The sequence below is a fragment of the Bison bison genome, unplaced genomic scaffold, assembly GCF_000754665.1.
Source record: "Bison bison bison isolate TAMUID 2011002044 unplaced genomic scaffold, Bison_UMD1.0 scf7180017864295, whole genome shotgun sequence".
NCBI classification, from domain to species: Eukaryota; Metazoa; Chordata; class Mammalia; order Artiodactyla; family Bovidae; genus Bison; species Bison bison.
The window spans coordinates 1,267,529-1,272,531 of NW_011494867.1; the positions used below are offsets into that span (position 1 = coordinate 1,267,529).

Here is a 5,003-nt window from a genome sequence, read left to right on the forward strand (position 1 = left end):
TGGAACCAGTTTGTTGTTTCATGTCCAGTTCTAACTGTTGCTTCCTGACCTGCATACAGATTTCTCAAGAGGTAGGTCAGGTGGTCTGGTATTCCCATCTCCTTCAGAATTTTCCAGTTTATTGTGATCCACACAATCAAAGGCTTTGGCATAATCAATAAAACAGATGTTTTTCTGGAACTCTCTTTTTCAATGATCCAGCGGATGTTGGCAATTTGATCTCTGGTTCCTCTCTCTACCTTTTCAATGATCCAACAGATGTTGGCAATTTGATCTCTGGTTCCTCTCTCTGCCTTTTCTAAAAGCAGCTTGAACATCTGGAAGTTCACGGTTCATGTACTGTTGAAGACTAGCTTGGAGAATTTTGAGCATTACTTTGCTAGCGTGTGAAATGAGTGCAATTGTGCGGTAGTTTGAGCATTGTTTGGCATTGCCTTTCTTTGGGATTGAAGGCAAGAGAAGGGGAGGACAGAGGATGAGATGGTTAGATGGCAACACGACCTCAATGGACATGAGTTTGAATAAACTCTGGGACTTGGTGATGGACAGGGAGGCCTGGCGTGCTGCAGTCCATGGGGTCACAAAGGGTCGGACATGACTGAGCGACTGAACTTCTTTGGGATTGGAATGAAAACTGACATTTTCTAGTCCTGTGGCCACTGCTGCGTTTTTCAAATTTGCTGGCATATTGAGTGCAGCACTTTCACAGCATCATCTTTCAGGATTTGAAATAGCTCAACTGGAATTCCATCACCTCCACTAGCTTTGTTCGTAGTGATCTTTCCTAAGGCCCACTTGACTTCACATTCCAGGGTGTCTGGCTCTAGGTGAATTATCACATCATCGTGGTTATCTGGGTCGTGAAGATCTTTTTTGTACAGTTCTTCTGTGTATTCTTGCCACCTCTTCTTAATATCTTCTGCTTCTGTTAGGTCCACACCATTTCTGTCCTTTATCGAGCCCATCTTTGCATGAAGTGTTCCCTTGCTGCTGCTGCTGCTAAGTCGCTTCGGTCGTGTCCGACTCTGTGCGACCCCATAGACGGCAGCCCACCAGGCTCCCCCGTCCCTGGGATTCTCCAGGCAAGAACACTGGAGTGGGTTGCCATTTCCTTCTCCAATGCGTGAAAGTGAAAAGTCAAAGTGAAGTCGCTCAGTCGTGTCCGACTCTTCGCGACCCCATGGACTGCAGCCCACCAGGCTCCTCTGTCCATGGGATTTTCCAGGCAAGAGTACTGGAGTGGGGTGCCATCACCTTCTCCGAGTATTCCCTTGGTATCTCTAATTTTCTTGAAGAGACCTCTACTCTTTCCTATTCTACTGTTTTCCTGTATTTCTTTGCATTGTGTGCACCAGGACCCAGGAGAAAGGAGCAGTGACCCTCACAAGAGACAGATCCAGACTTGCCTGTCAGTGTCCAGGAGTCTCCAGCGGAGGCGTGGGTTGGTGTTGGCCTGCTGCAGGGGTGGGGGCACTGAGTGCAGCAGTACATGTGTGGGGATCTTGCTCCTCTCCGAACCTCTGACCTCACATCCTCCGTCTCACCTTGTTCCCTGAGACCCCTCCCTGAAACCTCTTTGCATGTGCAACCATCTCCGCCTTTTTTCACAGGGTCAAAGGTAATCCCTCACAGAGGCCTGGCTCCCATTTCCTGCCTCTTTCTTTTGAATTGAGCTCCATTAACTGTTCTCCTCTTTTACATAACTTCACATTTCCCTCCTCATCAGCATTTAAATGTGCTCGAGTACCCCTCACCCTGCCAAGGAGATTTAAGCAGAAAAAGCAAAGCTCCTTAAGACTCTACAATTAGCTATGTTTCATTTCTAAAATTCTAAATTATAAAACAATGGTCACTGCAAAAACTCAAAAACAGAAGAAAATTAAGATTTCCCTCCACTCAAAGTTCACAATATCAGTGTTAATGATATTTTCCCAGCATTATTTTTGCAGCAATGAGCTGCCCTGATGTCCACTTGTTTGCCATCACCTGTCTTAAGTCTTTCTTTTATGACCTTGGTGATGGCATGGTTGGTCAAGGAACTTTTTAAACAAAATTTCTTAACATGTACACAATAAGTAAAGTACATAGGCATTGCTCATATTTTTGTTTCTTACTGCCCCCCCCAACCTACTCTCTCCTAAACCAAACTGGTCGGGCTTCTTCCCCACTAGACCACTGCACCACTCTCACCAGGAACACAAAGGCTACTGCTTCCCAGGGCACGGCCTGGGCGCCACCCCACCGGCCAACTGAAGGCTCCCTCCTGCTCACACACTTCCCTTGTTTGCTGGGCAGCCTCCTCCCTTATCACATCCCGCCAGCCTCTCCTCTGCCCTTCCCTCTGTGTGGATGTCCCTCAGGGCTCCCTGAGGCCAGCTGCTCTCCCCATCCACCCCTGTCTACACTGACACCCTTTCCTACCATGACTGACGGCCTAACCCATCCCTGAGCTCAGACCTGCAGGTCCAGCCGAAGAAGGGCCACCTCCACTTGGACTCCTACTGGTCAGACTGAGCACATCTCAAAGGTAAAGCCATCTTCCTCAATCTCCAACTCTGCTCCACTTCCTCTGTCCCCCAGGGGGCCCCACTCAGGAGAGTCCCGGGTGTCATCCCGCATGCCTCCCCTTCTCTCACCTCCTCTCTCCAGGCAATCATCCAGGCTTAACCGAGAAGCCTACAGCCTACACTTACCTCCAACAGACCCACTTCTCTCTCTCTGCACTGCCCTGTCCTGAGCACAGACCACCAACCTCTCTCTCAGTTCACTGCGGAAGGTTCCCCACGGTTCTCCGGACGCCCCCCAGGCTTCACGCAGGGGCCTGAGCAAACCTCTAAAATGAAGACCCTATTTCATGCCCCTGCTTGCACCCTGCAATGACTATCTGGTGCCCTCAAAGTCACATTCCTTAAGAGCAAGTGCAAGACCCTTCCGTGTCTGCTCACTTATCTCTGGTCTCATTTCTCTCATCTCTCACACTCTCATCAAACCTAAACTGCTGTAATTCTGCACACATGCCAGCATGAACTTTCTCTTCCACCTCCAGGATCTGTGCAAACTCTACCTTCTAACTGGCAGTTCCTGCCACCCCTCCCCGCCAAATAAAGATAATCTCCTCAGCTCTGAGCCTGGGTGATATCTTATTTGTCCCCACCCTCCCCGCAACAGTCGGTTAGGTGACTCCTCTATGTAGCCCTAAACACCCTGCACATTCCCCAGCTCAGAGCCAGCCACACTCTTTAACGGTCTGTTTGCTGATCAGGGAAGCAAAACAGGAACCCATCTGAGAATAAGGATTTTAGAAGGAGATAGATCTGGGTTTGAGAATCTCCACCTCTCATCAACTGTATGACATTGAGCAAGTTATTCAATTTTTTTCCTTCAGGTTGCTCATCTGTAACATGGGCTAGGAGTTCTACTTCACATGGCTGCTGCAAGACCAAAGCAGACAGGGCAGGAAAAACAGAGCAAATAGCACCTCAGAAGCACTAGGAAAGTGGGAGCCTTTAGTTCCGTGATAATGGAAGTCTCTGAGAGCAGGGACCAGGTGTAACTCAATCAGCGTTTTTCTCAGCATTCACCGTAGGCACCTTGGAAATACTACTTGAATGAGATAAAATGAATGAGGACAAAGAACAAAGAAGATGGGGGGGAAAATTAAGCGATGACTCAGATCTCAAGCCTAGGGCCCCAGATGTGAGGGGATAGCCAAATAACATGAAACAACTTTTTTCCACAACGGTAATATTCTTATAGGTAATTATTATGTGCCAGACACCGCTTTATATATACTGCCAATTTAATCCTCACACATCCATGAAAGAGATGCTACAATTTCTGTTGTACGCCTGAGGAAATGGCAGCACAGAGAACTGAAATGACTGATCCAAGCTCCTACGATACTGATGAGCAGCAGAGCCTGAATTCAAAGCCTGTGAGTTTAGCACCAGAGTCTGCCATTGAATCATTATTCCATGCTACCTTTAAATTAAGATGAGTTAAAAAAGGGTAGCTGTAAAGGAGGCCAGAACGACAAGGGTTAGCAAAGGTGGCATTAGAAACATAATAACATTTCAGTTTCAAAAAGAAATAATACTAAAAGACCAGAGTGATAAGAACTAAGAAAAGGATTTTTGATCTTGTGCTCATCATGACCTTCAAGAGTCAGTGAAGTGGTGAGAACAAATAAAAGGAGGATTTACAGTGGATGCAAAGAATCAAAGGAAGGCAACAGAGTCTATTCCAGTAGGTTGGCAGCGAAAGTAAATAAAGCCTGAGGGCAAAGGAGATAAAATCAGTAGAGAAGAAATGGAAAATGTCAAAGATGAAGTAAAACACATCTGGTTGAAAACCAATCATGCGTGTAATTTCTGCTAAACAACCTCAAAACTGTCTCTGGTTATGCTCAGATGTGCTTTCACAGATAAGACGACAGCTCCAGCTCCTGTGAGTTGTTCCTCTGCATGGTCACAGCATCCTGCACAAATTGGCTGCTGGTCACAAAGGACCCTGGGTGAGAAGCGTCTATTAACGGTGTTCTAAATGGATCAGCACACCATTTCCCACACCTCCCTCAGCATAAAGCCCACCTCCGACAACTATTTTAAAACACGCAGACACACATTCAGAGGCTCCCTCTCTGGAGATTCTGTTCCTGCTGGTCTAGGGTGCTGCATCTTTCAACAAGTGCACCCGGTGATACGAAGTTTGAGAACCTGATCCAAACCCCTAGCCCTAGAAAAGCGCCCCTTGAGCCCGGCTCTCTCCTCGCCCCGCACCCCCACACCACGCTCACAAACGCACAGGGAAAACGGACTTGAAGATGCCTCACTCAAACCTCACGTTAGAAGAGACCTCCCTGCCCCGCCTGGACGTTCCCAGGTAGCCTCGCTGCCGACTCTGCAGCAGCTGACCAGCTGGTCAAGAACAAGCACGTCTCCACGCGGGAAAACGACTCCACCTGCAGACGCGACCCGGGTGGACGAGCCTGACGCGCGGCGGGG

At 48.1% G+C, this 5,003-nt stretch overlaps 1 protein-coding gene across 2 annotated transcripts in view; it reads right to left on the reverse strand.

The window, feature by feature from the left end:
• The window catches only part of PDPR (pyruvate dehydrogenase phosphatase regulatory subunit), a 45,532-nt gene extending 40,529 nt beyond the window's left edge, over nucleotides 1–5,003 (reverse strand). The window contains exon 1 of one of the 2 annotated variants that reach the window (XM_010850731.1): nucleotides 4,961–5,003. The gene's annotated coding sequence lies outside the window, so the exon portion shown is untranslated. Of the gene's footprint in view, nucleotides 1–4,837 lie in introns of both variants that reach the window. The other variant, XM_010850730.1, reaches the window with a different exon arrangement.